Below are 21,958 nucleotides of genomic sequence, written 5' to 3' on the forward strand. Positions count from 1 at the left end.
TCCAATTTTTATATTTTTTACTCAAAGTAAAAATGTTTACTTTTTTTGTACTGTACACTGTACAATGTTGAAAAGAAGTGGTGAGAGTGTACATTTTTGTCTAATTAGTCTTGTCACTCTGCTTCAACAAAAAAAGGTATCTAATCTATTGGCACACTGCATATTAGACACAACAAATTAAAAACTTGCATCTTTGAGGCACCTGGATAGTTCACTCAGTTAAGTGTCTGACTCTTGATTTTGGCTCAGGTCATGATCTCAGGGTTGTGAGATTGAGGCCTGCATCAGGCTATGCACTGGGCATGGAGCCTGCTTAAGACTCTTTCTCTCCTTGTGACCCTCCTCTCCTCTAAAAAGAATTTTTAAAAAAGAAAAAAGAACTCTCATCTTAGATGAGAAGTAATAATCAAAACATATAGCAGTCTGAAGCCAGCTGGCAGAGACACAAAAGGATGAAAGATCCTTTTTACAACAGCTTCTGAAAACATTGCAACATTGCAGTTCATGTGATAATTAATGATTAGAACAGTCTTTCCTACTCCTTATTCTTTTTTGGTTTCTCCCTCTCTGGTAATTCATTAGACTTTCTAAGGAGGTACATTCTCTACTCATGCTTTCTCCTGAGGTGACCTTATCCAGTCTCATGGCTTTAATCACACAATGTGTGATTAAAATTCCTAAATCTGTATCTCCAATTCCAATCTCTTGTTGAGACTCCCAACTTGTGTAACCAATTGCTTAATTGACCTCTCCTTTGAATGTCAAATAAGCATCTAATCTAATCCCTCCCACCTCTTCTTGACTCTAGAAAATGGCACCCCTGCCCACCCAGCTTTCAAGTGTAAAACAAATCTAGGAGTTATTCCTTTTTTTTTTAAAGATTTTTTTAAAATTATTTATTTATTTGACAGAGAGAGAAATCACAAATAGGCAGAGCAGCAGGCAGAGAGAGAGGGGGAAGCAGGCCCCAGGACCCTGGGATCATGACCTGAGCTGAAGGCAGAGGCTTTAACCCACTGAGTCACCCAGGTGCCCCTAGGAGTTATTCTTAATTCCTATGATTTTCTGACTACCCATGACTACTCCAACAAATCCTATTCACTCTGTCTTCAAAATTAATAATGACTCAGTCTTTCTTACTCCATCTCAACAATCACCACCATAAGCCAAATCACTATAATCATTCACATAGACTATTTCAATAACTTCCACACTAAATTTCTGGCTTCTACTCTTGGTCTTCTTTGATTGATTTTTGTCCTAGAAACCACCACACTTTCTTTAAATATCTGATCACATAAATTACTACTTAAATTTCTCCAGTGATTCCCCAATGTATTTAAAATAAAGTTTAAAACCCTTATTTGGCCTATGTCCTATAAGAGCAAATCCTTAACTTAATTTCTGACATCATCCTCTACCACTATCCCCTTGACAACTGCTTCAGCTTTAGTCATGTTTTTACCATATGTCAAACATGTTAAGCTTGCATCTATCTTAGGGCTTATTGTTACCATTACTTGGAATATTCTTTCCCCTGATTCAAACCTAAGTTTAAATGTCTTTTAGTAAGTTAAACAGTATGGTACTGGCATAAAAATAGATAACATAGATCAATGAAACAGAATAGAAAGCTCAGAAATAAATTCACGCATATGTGCTCAATTAATTTATGACAAAGGAGTCAAGAATATACAATGGAAAAAGAACAGTCTCAAAAAGTGGTATTGGAAAAACTTGATGACCATATAAAAAAAATGAAACTAGACCACTTTCTTACATCATATACAAAAATTAACTTATAATGGATTAAAGACTTGAACATGATACCTGAATCCACAACATTCCCTGAATAAAACATAGGTAGTAAACTTCTTGATATTGGTCATGGTGATGATTTTTTAGATCTGACTCCAAAAGCAAAGGCAACAAAAACAAAAATAAACAAATGTGACTATATCAAATTAAAAAGCAGAGGAAACCATTAACAAAATAAAAATGCAACCTACTAAAGGGGAAAAAATATTTGCAAATCATATATTTGGTAAGGGGTTAGTTAATATCCAAAATCTGTGAAGAACTCATACAACTCAAGAGCAAAAACAACAATAAAATATTTGATTAAATTGTTGCCTTGGTGGCTCAGTCTGTTAAGTGGCTGCCTTCAGCTCAGATCATGATTACAAAATCCTGGGATTGAGTCCTGCATCAGGCTCCCTGCTCAGCAGGGAGCCTGCTTCTCCCTCTCCCTCTGACTGCCACTCTGCCTACTTGTGCTCTCTGTCTCTCTGTCAAATAATTAAATAAAATTTTTTAAAAATTTGTTTGATTAAAAGTAGGCAGAGAGGCATGCCTGGTGGCTCAGTTGAACATCTGACCATGATTTCAGCTCAGATCCTGATCTCAGGGTTGCAAGACCAAACAATCCCTATATCAGGCTCCATGTTCAATGGGGAGTCTGTTTGAGATTCCCTCTCTTCCTCTCCCTCACCTCTCCCCCAACTTGCTCTCTCTTTCTCCCTCTCTCTCTAAAATAAATAAATAAATCTTTTTTTAAAAAATGGTCAAGGTATCTGAATAGACATTTTTCTGAAGAAGACATACAGATAACCATCAGACTCATGAAAAGATGCTTAAAATCAGTTAGCATTAGGTAAATGCAAATCAAAACCACAATGAAATATCACATCACACCCATAAAAATGGTTTTGGCAAGGATCCAGAGAAAAAGGAATCCTCATTCACTGTTGGTGGAATGTAAATTGTTATAGCCACCATGGAAAAACAATATGGATGTTTCTTAATAAATAAAAAATAGAATTATACTATGATACAGCAATTCCACTGCTCTGTATTTATCCAAAGAAAATGAAAACACAAATTCGGAAAAATCTGTGCACCACCATGTTCACTGCAAAATTATTTACAGTAGCCAAGACATGGAAATAACCTAAGTATTCAATGATGGATGAATGGATAAAGAAATTGCAGTGTATATTCTAATATATATATGTATATATACATATATATATGAATATTATTCAGCCATAAAAAAAATAAAATCTTGCCAACTGCCACAGCATGAATGGATCCTGAGGGAATTATGCTAAGTGAATTAAATCAAACAAAGACAAATACATTTGATCTTACATATGGAATCAATCAATCAACCAACCAATCCAAGCTCACAAATATGAAAGATTGGTGATTCCCAGGAGGCAGAGAGAGGGAGTAAGTGGAAGAACTGGCTGAAATGTTAGTGTGTTTTTAGTTTAAATGAATTGAACTTTTTTAAAAAATTAAAACTTTATCTCTAATTCCTGATTTATAGAAAATTATGTATCATTTCAATGAATGTTCCCTCCGGAGTACTTTTTTGCACTATTTGTTTTCCTTGAAAATCTTCCCCCTACTTGTTAAAAATCTATCATTCTCCCCTTCTCCCCACCACTTCCTCTTGAATCTTACTATGCTCATTGCTGTATTTGTTTAATGCATGAGCAGATGAAGTATTATTTCTTCTATTAGGTTTTCCTTAGTACCCAACCCAGATATTTCTCCCTCTTTTGAACCACTATGAGCTTTACTTTAATGTTTCTTATTGTTATTTGACATTGTTTGCCTATATTGCAGCTAAAAGTGGAATTTACTGTGTTGAGGAACTGTGTCTCATTCATCTTTGTCTCTATACAGCATCTAGCTTTACACATAGTATGCCCTCAAAAACAATTCTAAGATGTATGTGTGGATGTTTGACTAAAAACAGGACAGTCACAAGAGATGAGCTTGTGTAGATGACTGGTAGAGACTTGGTAGAAATATAAGGGGTTGCTCTTCTTGATGCAAGTTCAAGGTGATTTATACCCTGGAATTGTTAGAAAGCAGAGATTCTTATGACAATTCACTCACTTAAAATAATATTCACAGCAGTAATTTTGTGCTCAATTATATTGACTATATAACTTATCTGATTTTTTTATGGAAATCAATAGCTGAGACAACTGAATATTACAAATGTAAGCAAAGAAGTGATGTATCATATACACAACGTAGTTAGTCACAGTTTTTGTTTCATTTCCACTTTGTAATACATAAATCATCATTGTTTTCTAATGAGTTAAGACATGAATTCACAAGATAAAACATCATCCTTTTGTTCATTATGTGAAAGACCCTACGCAAATCCTAAGTGGAAAACTAAGGAAGATAATGGGTAACATTAATTCCTTATTTCAAGACTTTTATATTTATCTTCATTACACATGTAATTTTAGTGGTGACTTTTTTATACCTTTGTGAAAGATATATTTTTTTCTTCTGCAGGTACTAAGCAGAATTCCATTACCAACATGGATACTTACCAATCCTTAATAATGCAATAACACGGAAAATTCTTGACATGTTCTTTGTCAATTAAATTAACTTTTATAAACATCTAATTAATTTCTAGATCATATCAATGAAAGCATTATATTTCAAGTGTGTTCCAAAGAATGGAAAAAGAGAAATCTTGATATTCTTGGAAAATATTTTTTATGTATGAGAATATTAAGAAACTTTCATCAGGCTTTCAGTATGATTTTTAAAATAAGAGTCTTATTTCTATTGTGCCATGGAGAAAAAATATTCTTGTTTAAATATATTTTTAAGTACTTAGAATTCATCTTCTGTCTAATTATCTTATCCCAAAGAACTGAGACTTCAGTTATTAAAGCTTTAAGCAAGAAATGTATGCCTCTAGGTTTTTTCTGATTGATAAGATTGCCAAGGCACATTAACACATAGCCAATCCCAAATGAGAGGGAGCAAGAACTGGGAGAAATACTCAGTTTCCCATGAGAGAGGAAACAATGAGTAGTTTTACCAAGATCAAATCTATACATTTCTCTGTGGTTTTCTGCTTTCTCCAACTGAAATCAGGTAAGAATAAAGTTCCAAGATATTGAAAATCCAGAGGTACCTTTTCTATGAAAGTATAAATTGTTGCTAGAATAAAAGTCTGAATTAAAAAAAAAAAAACATTAAGTTTTGACTCCTATTGGAGCTGTCAAAATTTGAAAAGCATGTGGGTTGGTCCTTAAACCCAATTTGAATAGGATATTCAGTAAGCTGATTCCCAAGCATGAGAAAGCCATAACTATGTTAAGTAATGTTTAATAATAATTCATGGTTAGTAAATACAAAATCAAACTATCTGGGTTTTTCTTTTAAGCCCATTTAATCCCTGCTCTAAAAGTATATACAATTTATCTTTGCATTATACCTTTGCCCACTAGAAGGAAAGTTCTATTTTCAGGAGAACCCTGAAAAAAATAAATGTGTTTATTTCTTTATTAATCACACCCATGGGAAACCAACACAGTTCCAGAAAAAGCTCACCTATAGACAATGTCTTCTAATAGCAGCAATGTGTCCAGATCCAACAAGTTCAAACCTTGCAAGAATCAGCACATATCGGGCGCCTGGGTGGCTCAGTGGGTTAAGCCACTGCCTTCCGCTCAGGTCATGATCTCAGGGTCCTGGGATCGAGTCCCGCATCGGGCTCTCTGCTCAGCAGGGAGTCTGCTTCCCTCTCTCTCTCTCTCTGCCTGCCTCTCCATCTACTTGTGATTTCTCTCTGTCAAATAAATAAATAAAATCTTAAAAAAAAAAAAGAATCAGCACATATCACAGGGGATAGTAGTTAGCAATAATTAGATTAAGTTGACCTTTAGTTGTCCAACAAGGAAAACGTTAGCGACCCTGAACTTTCAAATGGGAGGAAGAAGAGATGTAATCTATTCAGTTTCTCAAATTAAAGTTCCCTGTCCCTAAGTCATGTGCTTACAACAGTGGTTCTTAATCATCTGGGGAGCTTTAAAGAACTATCAGTTTCTGAGCCCTGCCCCCACAGATCTTATTTTCATTGGTCTAGGGTGTACCCCAGTTACCAATATATTTTAACAGCCACCACTCACCACACACAGTGATTCTAATGTGCATCCAGAGCTGAAAACTCTTGGATTAGTGAAAGCTTCCTTATTGCAAAGACAAATGAGGAAAAAGAAGTTCTTGTCCAGGAATTTTAAATCAGCCCTTATAGGTAGCCTATTCCAAATGAGCAGGAATTTCTGAACTGGCCATACATTTAGATTCAAATCTAAGTGAAATTGACTCAAGTGGGACAATGAGACTTGGAATATGAACTCCTAGTCTAAAACAAGTGAGTTTTTGGTTTCAGGCTTGCTGAAGGACTCACCACACATCAATGTTATTATTAATGGTGAAAAACCTGAGCTGGAATAACAAAAAGGTAATATGAAAACAAATTGGAGATATTCTATAGAAAAAATAGAAAAGATGTGACACTTTACTGACTATAAAAGAGTTATACTCTAGAATGTAAATTTTAAAATTAAAGAAGTCTTTAAATAAGTACAATCACCCATGCAATGTGTCTGGGTATTACTGGAGTTATTTCCCAAGCAGGAAAATAAGTCAAAATAACTATAAAAAGTCAATGTTGCAAGAGCATATGAATAAAAGGAAAGAGTGACATGATTGCTAATGGCTACCATTAAATCTTGACTGTAAGTGTAGTTGATAAAATTGGAGAAAAAAATACATTTACCCATGCCTGTATTTAATGATATAATGTTTTGCATAGTATCATGCTGTTAAAATTAATTATTGAGTATGTGGTTATGGATTAAGTGTATCTCTTAAAATATATATCAGCCTAAAATCACGCAGGTAGACTGACATATAACTATAGCATATTCTATAGCATCATGTAGAAATAAATAAATGTCATTTAGAGATACTTGTATGCTTGTGAAACATCTTACCTGGCAAAAAATAATTGTTGGAACTTGATCCATTGGTTTGGTCCACTTGGTTGGCAATGCTGGAAAATACAGGTTTCATGACATGGCTTTTAATTTTCCTGTTTTGCAATACTGACTTCAGAAAAGTAATTAAAATTGAATAATTTATAATAGCCATTTAGAATTTATAAAATAGGGCTTCAATGTGCAACTGAGGAGGTATTAGTCAGAACTTCATTAGAGTGTTGCTTTTGCCTGGTTTAGTGCTCTACTGCCCCCACCCCCAGCTCAGAGGGAGATGGAGTATCTGTCAATTGCCAAAGAACAACTAAACAATAACAGGTTGGGAAGATGGCTCTACCATCATCTGTAGTAATGGAGAAGAGAGTTTGGCAAAGATGTCATTTTACAAAACAGAGTAAAAAACATATTTTTGTTTGAAAATGCTCAAAGTGGCCAGAAAAACGTGTACACATCACTTCTTTTCCTTTCTTTGCTGAGACCATCTCTCTTTTCCTCCCATGTTTTGTTTCAGCTAAGGATGTGGAAATGCAAATTTGAGAAGATGTATTTCCAATTGTGACTATAGAAGTAAAAGTCTGTTCATTGATAAATGAACATCTGCTTACTCTTTCTGAAATTTGTCACAGCAATTCACAATATGAACTTCAAAGCACAAACTTGAGGCAAATTGTTTTGACATCATTTACCCTCCTGTTCTACCCTTGTCCCTGATGTTCTTACAGTCCCCCATGGGTGATCTGGTTCAATCAGGTCCTTCACTGTATTCTTGACAAATGCATTGATGCCCAGAGCTGTTCTCACCTCCTTGTTGCTAAAGCTGAAGACTTGAAGTTGCCAGTCTGTGTCTATCCCAAAGTTGTCTGACAAGACAATAGGTTCTCTTTATTTTTTAAAAAAGATTTTATTTATTTGAGAAAGGGGGGAGCACAGAGGGGAAAAACAGACTCTCCACGGAGCAGAAAACCCAATATGGGGTCTGACCCGAGGACCCTGAGATCATGACCTGAGCCAAAGGCAATGCTTAACCAACTGAGCCACCCAGGAGCCCCAATAGGTTCTATTTAAATGAGCAAAAGTGTCAGATTCCTTCCATTTGTATTCCAGAGCCTTTGTGCAAAGGAGAAAAAAAAAATTAATGCACAGGCAGATTCACACCTCGAGTCTACACATAGCCACATAGCAGAGACTCCAATACTCCTCTACGTCTCTCCCAGAAAAGTGATATGTATATTAACCAGTGCATTAATTAAACGAACAGTTGAGTGACTTTTGTTTGTCAAGTCTTATGTTAGGCTTTTGGAGTACAAGAAACACAGAGCCTGATTCTGGATGTCAAGAAATTTGCAATTCAATTTTAGAAACAACAAATTCATAACCATGAAAAGTTAACATATAAGATACCAATTAAAAGAAGCCCCAAGGCAGTCTTTAATTAAGTGCCAATTAGGAAGAGCAGACAACATTTGTGGGAACAGTGGTCTGGGAAGGTGCCATAGAGGAGGCAGGATATGAGGTAGGCCTTCTAAAATGGGTAAGATTTGAAGAGGGACATGAACAGGGAAACATGTGAAAATGATAAGACCAGGCCAGGCAGAGCAAAGCTCATGTGAAGCAAAACTGCAACCAAGGTTTAAAAGATAGACTGTAAAAGGTCTTACTGGTTTTATACATTTCTGAAAGGATTGGGGAGGAATAAGTTAAAGTGTAGCATTATAAAAGTGGATATTGAGAAAGATTTATTTCATGATACCAAAATCTCCACGTCTCCCTGTTAGATGCAATTACCCACTCTGCCCCACAAGATACTCATAATGCATCCACTGTACCACATTCTCAGCTTTCCCTTTTTGTTTCCCAGAGGGTCACGATCCCCAGGCATCTAAACCATGCCAGGCTGTCTCCCGTAGAAATAGCTGTATCTCCTTTCCTCTAACCCCAGACTCGACCCCTTCTTCCCCTGCATCCAACAGTATCCTCAGGAGTTTAAGGAAGATAAAACAGCCTTGTATCTTTAACCTCTTCAACAAACATTCTCTCTTTTCTTGTCTCCTCTAAGACTCCTTCCTCTGTGCTCCTTCCCAATGGAAGCTGTTCCTTCAGCACCATGCCCACCTTCCCTCCTTAAGAGTTGCAATGTTGGGAGGGTTAGCTGGTATTATCCTACAAAGGCCTTCCAAGATTCTTTCAAATTGACTCTCTTGTTAAAATAGGTAGGAAGATTATACATATATACCTGTTCGTGAGCCTTATACCATTGGCCAATTAGCCATACCCCTGCTACTCTTGTCATTGCTGTTAATACACCTGCCCAGACCTTACCTCATTGACTTAAGATATTCTTGTAGTCTGTCTTGCCCTCATCCCAACTCCTACCATTTTCCTGGTTGAATTCAATATCTTGTCATTTTCCAGCTAAAAACCATTTAGTGTTTCTCACTGTTCATAGTTCTGACCATGATCTACACAGACTGGCCGAATGGGTGCATCTCTCAACATTAGTAGTAACACTATCTCAACACAGTCTGTATTAGTCCATACTGGGCTTCAGTTCCTGTATTTGTCCAGGTTCATTTCCATCTAGGATCTTTGATGTTTTGGGCTTTCTTCTTAGAATACTGAGACTCTCCCATCTCCTAAAGCCTCCTACCCACTTCATGCCACAAATTTAATACATACTGACCCATACTCATCCTTCGATTCTCAATCCAAATGGCCTATTTTGGGATAAACATTCCACACAAAGCTACCCCCAACCCACATAGACTATAGTTGAGCAGTGATTTTCAACTAGGTGTTAATTTTGCCACTAGGGGACATTTTGCAATGTCAGGAGACACTTGTTTGTCACAACTGTGGAGTACTACTGGCATATAGTGAGTAGAGGCCAGGGATGTTACCAAACATTCTACAATGCACACAATATAGCATCCCCTGGTTCAAAATGTCAATAAGGAGTGTGAGAAAAATGGCAAGATTTCTTTTTTTTTGGTGGCTGAGTAATATTCCAGTGTGTGTGTGTGTGTGTGTGTGTGTGTATCTCACATCTTCCTTATCCATTCATCTGTTGATGGACATCTGGTCTCTTTCCATAGTTTGGCTGTTGTGCTATAAACATCAGGATGCAGGTGCCCCTTCAGATCACTACATTTGTATTTTTAGGGTAAATACCCAGTAGTGCAATTAATTGATGGGTGATAAGTTATCTATACTTTAAACTTTTTTTAGGAACTTCCATACTGTTTTCCAAAGAGGCTACACCAACTTGCATTCCCACCAACAGTGTAAGAGTCTTCCTCTCTCTCTGCATCCTAACCAACATTTTTATTTCTTTCATTAAGAAAAACAAATTTTCCCAGAACTGAACTTTAACAGTGCATCCAAATGATTATTAAAAAACATTAATCACAGTGCATAATATTTATAGTAGTAATTTTATGGAAGTTCATACATGTCTTTCAGGTGACCCTTTTTTATAGGTCCATGATTAAATTAGATGATCATAATGCTGTGAATATATCTAGATAGCAGTGATTCTCAGCTACATGGGGGGCTACTGGTATGCATGTGGCGGGTACCTTTTAAACTCTGTACATATTCTCTAATTTATGGAGTCAGTGAGATAATTGTCTTTCACTGGATATGTACGTTATTATGAGATGTCTGTGGGAGCTTATGGTAGTACAGAGATATTCTTTCCACCAGTTTATACAGTTCTAGACAGAAATCTTATTAAGTGCATATGTTATTTTTCTAATTTGCTTCTGGATTTTAAATGATGTTTACTGCAGTAAACTGCATTTATTGTAGTCTAATGGGTGATGTTACTGACAGAAGAGTGTGAACAAAAAACTATGTGTAAATCAATTCATCATATCTTGCAAAGAAGATACCATTTTGATCTAGTTAAAGCATGAGCCTTGGATTCCCTAGGTCTGATCTCAAATTTTATTTCTGTCATTTTTCAGCTGCTTCATCTCTAAAAGAGCATAATAAGGAGCGCCCATGTGGCTCAGTAGGTTCAGCATCCAACTCTTGATTTCAGCTCAAGTCATGATCTCAGGGTTGTAAGACTGAACCTCACTTTGGATTCTGTGCTCAGTAGGAAGTCTGCTTCGCTCTCTCTCTCCCCCCCACACACTCTGTCTCTCCCTGTCCCTCCCCCCTGCTCATGGTCTCTCTCTCTCTCTCTCTCTCTCTCTCTAAAATAAATAAATCTTTAAAAAGAGAGGGAAAATTAATGACCTCTGGCATGCAGAGCTGTTGAGATGTTTAGAGACGATATGTAGAATGTTCTCAGCAAAGAATCATCATATAGTAGATGCTCAAAAAAATATGCTATTATCAAAAAATGAAGTGAATACATTAATATATGTCATTGTTTTCAGTATCTGGAAAAAAAACAAAGTATTAAATGAATATCCCTTTTTCCCCACTACAAAGATTTATGATAATTTTAAGAAATTAAAACAATTAGATAGAATCATTACTAAAATAAATTTGTAGATCAAGCTAGAAAGCAAGAGTCTTAGATACTTCTAAACCTATGACAGTATGCAGTACAATCAATCAGTATCTCTAAAAGACCATCAATAATGTAGTGATCTGACTTTTATCATTAAGCAGGACATCTGAACATTGCAATAATCCCTTGAAAATAGCCTAAAAGTATTTCTCACTGTAGGTTAATGTGGGTTTGGAACAAAAAATATTCCCTTTTGAAAGTCTCTAAAATTAGAGTACTCCAATTCTATAATCTGAGTATTTGCTGGCATGTTGCTGACATTTAGAAAGAATGTAACTGCTAAAGATAATGTACGATTTCTTAAATGACAAATTTGGGGGATGGTTTGCATCATGTTGTAAAGAGAACATTTTCAGGTAAAATAAAGTTTTTTCATAACTTCATAACTTGAGCAGCTAAAAAAATTTCTAAGCTGATGAGACAGTTGCCTTTCATTGGTTAAGTACACCACTGGATGTCATTTTGGAGAGGAAAGGCTGGAGGTGATATGTGAGCTGGGAACATGTGGAGGGGTGGTGAGGTAGAGAATTCTCTTTTCACCAGCTTGTATAGTTCTAAGCAGATATTTTATTATTAAATTCAGATGTTATTTTTCTAATTTGCCTCTGGATTTTTAATGACATTTACTCCAAACATGACATTTAATAGCTCTGTGAAAATAATAATAAAACAGAAGGGAAGTGTTTAGTAAGAAAAAGTTGGACTTAAATTCATTTTCCCAGTCCCCTTCTTTTCTTTCTCCTTTTGTGTTTTGCCATTGACAATAATTCCAGTATCCTAACAGTGAGATCCATGGGGATAAGTCAAAATATAAATGATCTATATTTATTTGGGTAACTGCTGGAGAAAAGACAACATCCCATTTGAAGTTCATTATTAATTGAGATTAGATCTAAACTTCCCCAGTTAAAATTGATTTATATGGGCTCGTCTGGCTTCCAAAATCAGCTTGGCAAATTTATGGTACTATTGTTTGAGAGTAGAGGCATAATTTATTGAAACATTTCATTCTAACCCTGGGTTGGATTCACATCCTATTGTGTGCTAATTTGCTCATTGGTAAGCAACAAAAATATTGAAGTTCAAGAATTAGGCATTGTGTTTATGGCCGATCTGTTTCTATGGTCAGGACAGACCCAGGCATATTCAGTGTTCTCTTACCTCATGATAGCTACCTTCTGATGTTTGGAGTGACCTTCTAGGATTTTCCTCCCAAGCCACCCCTCTTCAAGTAACGTTGCATGCTCTAAATGACATCATCTTTTTTTCTTATACTCTGGTAAAGCTCCTGAGCTTGAGTGCATTGTTCCCAGCATACCTTCATAGAATCAGTTAGTTCACTATGCTGTCATTAGATTGATATCCATGTGACTTTTTAGACTGTGATGTATTTGAGGGTTCATATTCATCCTTGTACTCTTATTTCTCCAAGCTCACTGACCAGTTAATCTTTGTTTCAGTCTTCCTCTATTTCTCCTCCTGTATGATTTCCAACATTCTTCCACCTCTAACCTCAGCCACTTGCCCAACCTTCAAATACAATACATTTTGAGTTATGGATTTGTTTTAGACATCAGAAGAGCTAGCATTGCAGGGAGTGCGGGAAAGTTAAGGGGAATGTTATGAAGTGATGCGTCATGAATGAAGGAGTTGTCTATGACTTTATACTTGTTATTTCAAAAGAAATTAACATTAATAATTAATGTCTCTTGTTCTATACCAAATGCTACATCTTGCAATATTAGATGTCCCACCAAAGTTACTCATTTTAGGGCCCCAGCATCATCCTTGAATCTTCCTCAGAATCAATAAGCTCTATTGATCCTTCCTTCCAATATGTATAGTATTTCTCCCATCCTTATTTACTCCTTATGCCTTGGTTCAGTCTTGCAATACCTGTCATTTTTATTGTGTCAATGGATTGCTTTCTTGTGTTGCTTTTTCCTGTCTTTCCATCTCCAGCCCAGCCTCTGATGCACTGACGAATTTATCTTAGAGAGATGCTTTCAACATTTTGCCCTAACATAAGAACTGGAAATGGTCTATCCACAGGTCTAAGCTGAAGGTATTCCAAAGTAATTTCATTTACAGTTTGGAGGAACAAAATATGTAGATAAGGAAGAATGTATTAAGACATTTGACAAACTCTTTCAAAATAAGTTTATAGATAAGATAAAGAAATGTAAGCCAGGTATTGGCAGAGTGAGGGGAATTTGTGCCTGACTGAAGAGATACTGTGCTTCAAGGCTTGTGTTTGGCCTTTTCCTAGCCCATGTGTTTATCAGTGATTTGTATGATGACAAAAGCATGCTTATATCTTTAGAAACCAATATTTTCGAGAACTACATCTACAGTACAATAATTCAAAACATTCTCTCTGGGCTTAAAAATATGGCTGATATTGACATGAAGATTTATGAGAATGAAGGAAATTGTACATAGAATAAGAAAATGAATTGCACAAGTTCGGGAAAGAAAGAATATAACTTAGCAGCTCTGTATGTGAGAATATAAAAAGATTTTAATTGATAATGAACTTAATACTAATATAGACCAATAACAGACCTAGACAATGGAATTTAAAGCTACACTAATGGTGTTTTTTAATGTGTGATGGTGTGGGTGTGGGTGTTGGGAGGGTGTTTGTTTTTGTTTGTTTTTTGGTATGGAAGACACAAAACTGATTTGAAGGTCCCTAAATTAAGAGATAAGCACTAGTCTATGGCCATTCTAATGAAAGAATGCAGAAGTTGGTTTTGCATCTACCAGCAAAAGGAAAAATGCCACAATCTCCCAGTCTCATCTTTCCTATTGTTCCTGTCATAGTTCCTGGCTCTCCATAGAGGCTCAATATTTGTTGCTTGAGTAAACAAATAGGCAGATAGTGATGCAGCAGCAGAACTGAACCCATGGAGAATACCACTAATATAGCTCACAAAAGCTGTAAATATTTAAATATTTCATATATGTGTGTATATAATGAATATGCATATAAAATAGAGAAGGTATTGACCTTCTTTCAAAAAGATTCCAAAACTAGACAAATACAGCTGACATGTTTAAGAAAAAATTTCTAAGGCATTTAGGGAAACATGGAATATAACAACAGGGAAGCCATGAGTGTATCTATTTAGCTAAAGTTATAAATTTTATTCTGAAAGACTACAAAGTAATTGAGGTGGATAAAGCCTATTTTTCTAAGTTCCTAAAAACTTGGGCTTTGTAAAGCCAAACATGAATGAAACAATATAGCATGGTAGAGCAACTCCAAAGTTGCATAAGTATAGTCATGTGACATTCAACTCTACCTCTTTGTATGGAAAGTGGACTTCCTGACCTCCTTCTAATGGCAAAACAGTAGAATTTCTCATTAAAATAAGGATCGAGTTATACAGAACTGTACTGCCTGAATGCAATTTATCACTGGTGATGATGTGAAAATTTGGATCAAGTCAAATGAACAAGTATTTATTGAGTGCTTAAAGTTCTCTGCCTTCAAATAAAAGATTTGAGATTTTCAAAGTACCATGAAAGAATGAGACAATGTGCTGTATCAGGGAAAATTTTCTAAGCCATTTAATGTCCAGCCAAGTGTACTCTAAGGTATATGCCAAAATAGGGGACCTTAAAAACAAGGATCTGGGTTTAATGGAAATTTTGTGGGTACTATAAAATAAAGATCTCTTAAAGGATAACTTAGTAATAATACCAATACCAGTATAATGAGGTAAACATCTTAATCTGTAAACTCTGAGATGATAAATGAGCTTTAACTCATGTGCCAACTCTAATTATTTGATAGTGGCTGCTAAAAGTACTATGATGAGTAAGACTTTGAAGCTGAGTTTTAGCTAATCTGTAAAAAAAGTACTGTATCAGTCATGTCTGATATAGATGGGAATTCAACAGCATTTTCTATGGCAATTCTAAAGTTGCAATATATTGGTGAGTGATGGAATCAACAAATATCCAAAAGCATCTTCTCTGAGTTTGCTGACCAGGCTAACCCTAGTTTAAGAAATAAAAATAAACATGAGGAACGATTTGACCCAAACCTATGTATAATACTTTTGAAATGTTCTTTCCCTTCCCACCTCTACTACACATGTTGGCAGATAGCTCTGACTTTCAGAAACTCAACTAGAGATTTTTTGGCACCAGGTTATGCTCCATATCTTATGTGCTCTATCACTCCTCTGCAAGGGCTGTTTAAGATGGTAACTGGGTAAAAGTATCACCTTAAGCCTTATATGAATTTAAAGTTTACGTAAATCTTAGTGGATCCCCAGAACTCTCCTATCTTCTAAATAATATCTGCCTTTTTGGAGACCATAGTCTCCTTGATCTGTCCCTCCCAATCTTACTACTTAACCCAGGGGAGTCAGTCTAATAGTGAAATTTTAGGGATACTTCAGGGCAAGATGGGTTTTAAAATATTTCTCTTTTCCTTCCCTTCATCTTTTCAACTCTATGTCTCCTGCTCCCATAAAATTCCCAAGTAAAATCTCCATACATTAACTGGAATGCAATAGGTGTACCATAGCACTGCTTCTCTTGTCCACTTCTAAACACATGCTGTTCTTGTAAGTAATGTGGGAAAATTTTAAGTATTATGTCAGTTAAGGAGGCCAAGCAAGGAGAATTCCTTTTGAGTAGGTACTATCTGTTACCTCAGATTAAAGGCCTAATTACTTTATTAATATAGGCACAGGAACCATGATATTATCTAAAAATCACCTCTGATCCATATACTTCCTTTGCAAACCGATATGTAAAACATGAACCCAAGATGAGACACCTTTGGTTTTCTTTGCCCAAAGAGAAGTGATACCAGCATACCTTTGGTTTCATCCTTCTTTAGAGACACATTTTCTTTTTTTCTTTATTAATTAACATATAATGTATTATATGCCCCAGGGGTCCAGGTCTGTGAATCATCAGGCTTACACATTTCATAGCACTCACCATAGCACATACCTTCCCCAATGTCCATAACTCAGCCAATATATCCCTACTCCCCACCCCCCAGCAAACTTCAGTTTGTTTTGTGAGATTAAGAGTCTCTTATGGGAGGCACCTGGGTGGCTCAATGGGATAAGCCTCTGCCTTCAGCTCAGGTCATGATCCCAGGGTCCTGGGATTGAGCCCTGCATTGGGCTCTCTGCTCAGCAGGGAGCCTTCTTCCCCCTCTCTCTCTGCCTGCCTCTCTGCCTACTTGAGATCTCTCTCTCTCTGTCAAATAAATAAATAAAATATTTTTTAAAAAAGAGTTATGGTTTGAAGAGACACATTTTTCTTAACATGTCTGCTGAGTTTTATTCATGGTCCTAGGGTCCCTTCCAAGATAGCTATCAGTTTGGCTGCCATGGGGACAGATAAGGTAGGACTTCATGTTGGTTCCCTGACATGGATTTTTTGAAAACCAATTCACTGAAAAGTACTATTTTAAAATAAATTCAAATAATTTGAGTGTATATTTCTTAGGAATATAATTGTGTTTATTATTACTGTTGAAAATTTACTTAATATGTTCAGAAAGAAAATTCCTTAAAATTAACATTTATGAATTGCATAAACATGATAAATTTGATGAATTACTCATTTGACACTTGCTCTTTTCGTAAATGGGCATTTAGTGAAATTGGCTTTTGTCAAATTGATTTCACATGGATCAGCTTGCTTCCATATTGCAGAAACCATTCTATCAAATGTGCTATAATAGTGTAAAACCAAGGTCTATTTAAGATAGAGCAGTGGTCTCAATCAAGGGAGATTATGTCCCCTAGTGAGATTCGGCAATGTCTGGAAGCATTTCTGGTTGTCACAACCTTGGGGAATGCAGGGAGAGTGCTATTGGCATCTAGCAAGTAGAGGCCAAAGATACTGCTAATTTTCTACAATGTTTAGGACAATTTCAGTGCCCCCACCAATCAAAGAATTATCCAGCACAAACTGTCAATAATGTCAAGATTGAGAAACCTTGAGATATGAAAGCTATTACTCTCTAAGTCTCTCCCATGTCTCCCTACATCATCTTGGGGTAGGTGTCCCCAAAACAACCTTAGAATGATTTTATTTCAGTTGACTATCTTTTTAAGCCTAGCAAGTACTTGGAATGAGGCAATGAACAAGAAATGGGAGCTGAGCAACTGTGTTGATCTTGTAGGATTGACAGTCTCATTTAGCTTTCGGACACCTGGCCCTTAGGGAAGTATATCTAGAAGCAGAGCCAAAGCTGTAAAGGCCAGGATTCTCTGGGTTAAACTATCAGTACCCTCTGACTATATAAGGCTCTTCAAGATAGGAAGAGAGCCTGGAAAGGAAGTAGAAGTGGCTCATTTTCTCTCTTCTCTTTCTTTGCTTTCCCCTCCTCTATGGGCTATATAATTCTTTTCTCATAAAGGAATACCAGGTTTTAAAGAGAATATAGATGGTTCTGGAAGAAAACACAAAATGAGAGATAAGGAGAAAAAAACAAATAGAACATGTAAGTATTGTAAAAACAATTCTGAACTGTTTAAATTAGCTGTACAGTCCAGTCCTAACTCAGAAAAGAAGAATGTCCCTATTTCCCAAAGACAAAAGTATACTCTAACCCATAATCCCAGTGGAGAGCCTTCACCAGGGTTTGTCCTGTAATGTCCAAATGCTGCAGGTGGAAGAAACCATTTAGTCCTTTTCTTCTAGAGACCTTATATCTTTTTTTTTTATAATTTTTTTAATTAACATATAATGTATTATTAGACCCAGGGGTACAGGTCTGTGAATTGCCAGGTTTACACACTTCACAGCACTCACCATAGCACATACCTTTCTCAATGTCCATAACCCCACCACCCCCTCCCCCCAGCAACCCTTAGTTTGTTTTGTGAGATTAAGAGTCTCTTATGGTTTGTCTCCCAATCCCATCTTGTTTCATTTATTCTTTTCCTACCCCCCATGTTGCCCCTCAACTTCCTCATATCAGGGAGATAATATGATAATTTTCTTTCTCTGATTGACTTATTTCACTAAGCAAAATACCCTCAAGTTCCATCCATGTCGTTGTAAATGGCAACATTTCATTTCTTTTGATGGCTGCATAGTATTCCAGTGTGTGTGTGTGTGTGTGTGTGTGTGTGTGTGTGTGTGTGTGTGTATCACATCTTCTTTATCCATTCATCTGTTGATGGACATCTAGGTTCTTTCCATAGTTTGGCTATTGTGGACATTGCTGCTATAAACATTCAGGTACACGTGCCCCTTCGGCAGAGATCTTCTATCTTAAGTACATTTCTTGGGCTTATGAGTCAAAGCAAAAAGAGCAAGAAACAAAAGATAATTTTTATGATGTTCATGGAGGGAACAAATGGCTTAACTGGCTAGGAGAAAGTCCCATGCCTCCCTTAATAGGGTCTAGTGACTCTGGAACACTAGTGAGTATTTCCTGCTCAGACTTTAAGATTAGAAGGGAAATGGCCAGACAAGTGTAAGATAAATCAGTTCAGCAAGGGAGGCGACAGTGATGTCATTCTGACCTGTCTCTAGTCTGTCTGAATGGAGGAACAGAGAATGAGGCAGAATGTCAGCATTGGAAAAGACTTCAAAAGTTGTCTAGATCTCAACTCATTTTGGAGATGAGAAAATAGATATTTAAAGGCTAAGACACTAATGTGTTATCACATACTAGTAAAAGTCATAATCAAGCCTTCCCACTTTCAAGGCTGGTATCCTTTTGACCCCATCACCATTTTGGGAACATATAACCAACATCCATGTACACTTAACAAAGTTAACCCACCTGTCTCTACCATGATTATTTGTAAGTTTGATAACATTTGAGACCTCAACATGACAGTGTAAAGATGAAACATAAGAAATATGAGCAAATTATATATATAATTTTATTCAGTAACAGTTTATAAAAACAAGTCCAAGTTATTGACCTCATAGAAAATTTCCAGGAATTTAACATATAAACATAAAAATATTTCTGACTTTTTTTTCTGAACTGGTCTTCAAATTAGTACACTGGTAGCCTTTAGTACATGGTGTTGATGTTTTAAACCAATTAAAAGATTTTTTTAATGAAAAATTGTGATTTGAACTCCACAAGACAAATGTGTCCATATGGAATCTATTGTTTAGTTGGGCAATTGATAGTGGTTGCAACATCTCGAGTACTGTGAGGATATAATTATGAACAGGTTAAATGTAGACATTCAGAATTGAGCCAAAGCTTTCAATGCACAGTTATGATCTTTCTTTAATAAACTCATGAGATTATCCTCAGACTAACACCACATGTTCTCTTGGGCATGATAAAGAGTCAACTGTTCTATTTTTCCAATTTCATTCAGTTCTGGAAATAATAAAGTTAAAATATTGGCTTCCCAAATTTTCAACTGCCTTCTTTTTTTTTAATTTTTTATTTTTTTATAAACATATATTTTTATCCCCAGGGGTACAGGTCTATGAATCACCAGGTTTACACACTTCACAGCACTCACCAAAGCACATACCCTCCCCAATGTCCATAATCCCACCCCCTTCTCCCAACCCCCCTCCCCCCAGCAACCTTCAGTTTGTTTTGTGAGATTAAGTTTTTGCTTTCTAATACCATTTCCACCTCCTTCTAGACACCCAAAAAATCAGTAGGTTAACTAGTAACTATAGGTGTTCACCAAAGTTGTTCATTGTCAAAATTCATATAAAAATCTTGCAGAAAAAGTGACAAAAGAGTCACAGATATTCTTAAATATTTTTTTAAATAATCAACTGACTTATTTTCTTTGAGCTCTGAATAAGGGGCCAATTTACCTGAATGTCTTAATTAACATATGACAAATTTTTAATGCATCTGGATTCTTCTAGCATTTTGGAAGATACATCAATAAAAACTAGCATCTATGGGGTGCCTGGTGACTCAATGGGTTAAAGCCTCTGCCTTCAGCTCAGGTCATGATCTCAGGGTCCTGGGATTGAGCCCAAATCGGGCTTTCTGCGCAGCAAGGAGCCTCCTTCCTCCTGACTCTCTGCCTACTTGTGATCTCTGTCAAATAAATAAATAAATTTTAAAAATAAAAATAAAAAAACTAGCATCTGTGACCCCTCCCCCACAAAAAAAAAAAAACACAAAAAAGTCATTTCTTAAGAAGCCCTATTACTTCATGAAACTGTAGCAAAGGTGCTGATGACATTCTTTTGAGTAGCAACATCAAGTGTTAGATATAGTCTTGGGCAATGGATGGTGTTTTCCAAGAAAAGATCAAAAAGAGTGGAATAAATTTTTCTCACCAACGCTGGCCTGCTCTACTTTTCATACCCTCTTTACACACATATGAGCTCAACTGGCTAAACTATAAAGTCTTTTGCTGACCTAAAAGATGCTATTAAATCTTCCTTGCATTCTTCCCTAGATTCAGAAGTGCATTTAGAAATAGGGTTGTTAAAAAAAAAAAAAAAAGAAAAGAAAAGAAATAGGGTTGTTGACTAGCCGCACAGATAGTTTTAAGAGTTTTTGTTATCCCAATATCTAGGGCCATATAGAGATCAGGCCAAGTAAGAAAATAACATGGGCACTGAGTCATGATCATCTGAGTAATAACAGGCAATTTACATGCCCCTCAGGTATATCTTAACCAATGGCTAAGGTGGTGCACAATTATGAAAGCCCCAAATCCCTTGCTGTGAATGGGGATAACTATGAGATATGATATACTTCAGACTTTCCCTTTGGACGTATTTTGTAGGACTTTGCTGGAATTGTACCCTTGCTGGGATTTCCCTTCCTTGTCCTAGTTTTCCCAGTCCCTTCCTAGTTTCCCTAGAGGGAATATACAAATTTTCGTATAAGGATCTTCTTCTGGGGAAACAACCTAAGGCCGTTGTTCACATTTTAAAAATCAAAGATTTCATATAATCCAGATTTCTAAGTTTTCTTGAAATATAGAAAGATCTGGCAACATTAAACTGGTATTTTCATGTGCTCACACGATTTATTTCAATTCCCAGTTTCATTAATTTCAGTTACCTGCCTGCCCTACTGGAATTTCAGTTTGCTACTCATACAGTAGATTATAGGTCCATGTAATAGGCAGAATAATAACCTCCCCAAAGAGTCTATGCCCCAATCCCCAGAACCTATGAATGTATTACTTTACAAGGCAAAAGGGACTTTGCAAATGTGATTAAGAGTACAGACCGTGAGAGGCTCCTGGGTGGCTCAGCCAGTGAGGTGACTGATTCTTGATCTCAGCCCAGGTCTTGATCTCAGGGTTGGGAGTTCAAGCCCCACACTGGGCTCCACACTGGGCATAGAGTCTATGGAAACAACAATAATAAAAACGATTACAGACCTTGAAATGAAGAGGGTACCTTGGATTTTCCATGGGGGTCCACTCTAACCATATGAGTTCTTAAAAGTAGAGAGCCTTTAGAAGGGTCAGAGAGATGCCACATTGTTGGCTTTGAAAATAGAGGAAGGGGGGCAAAATCCTAGCCTTTGGACCCCAGAAAAGGCAAGGAAAGGATTCTATCCTAGAGGTTCTAGAAAGGAATAGAGTCTTTCTATCACCTTTATTTTATCTCATTGAGACCCATGTTGGACTTCTGATCTACAGAACTA

This window comes from Mustela nigripes, chromosome 2 (assembly GCF_022355385.1).
Source record: "Mustela nigripes isolate SB6536 chromosome 2, MUSNIG.SB6536, whole genome shotgun sequence".
In the NCBI taxonomy this organism is placed as follows: domain Eukaryota; kingdom Metazoa; phylum Chordata; class Mammalia; order Carnivora; family Mustelidae; genus Mustela; species Mustela nigripes.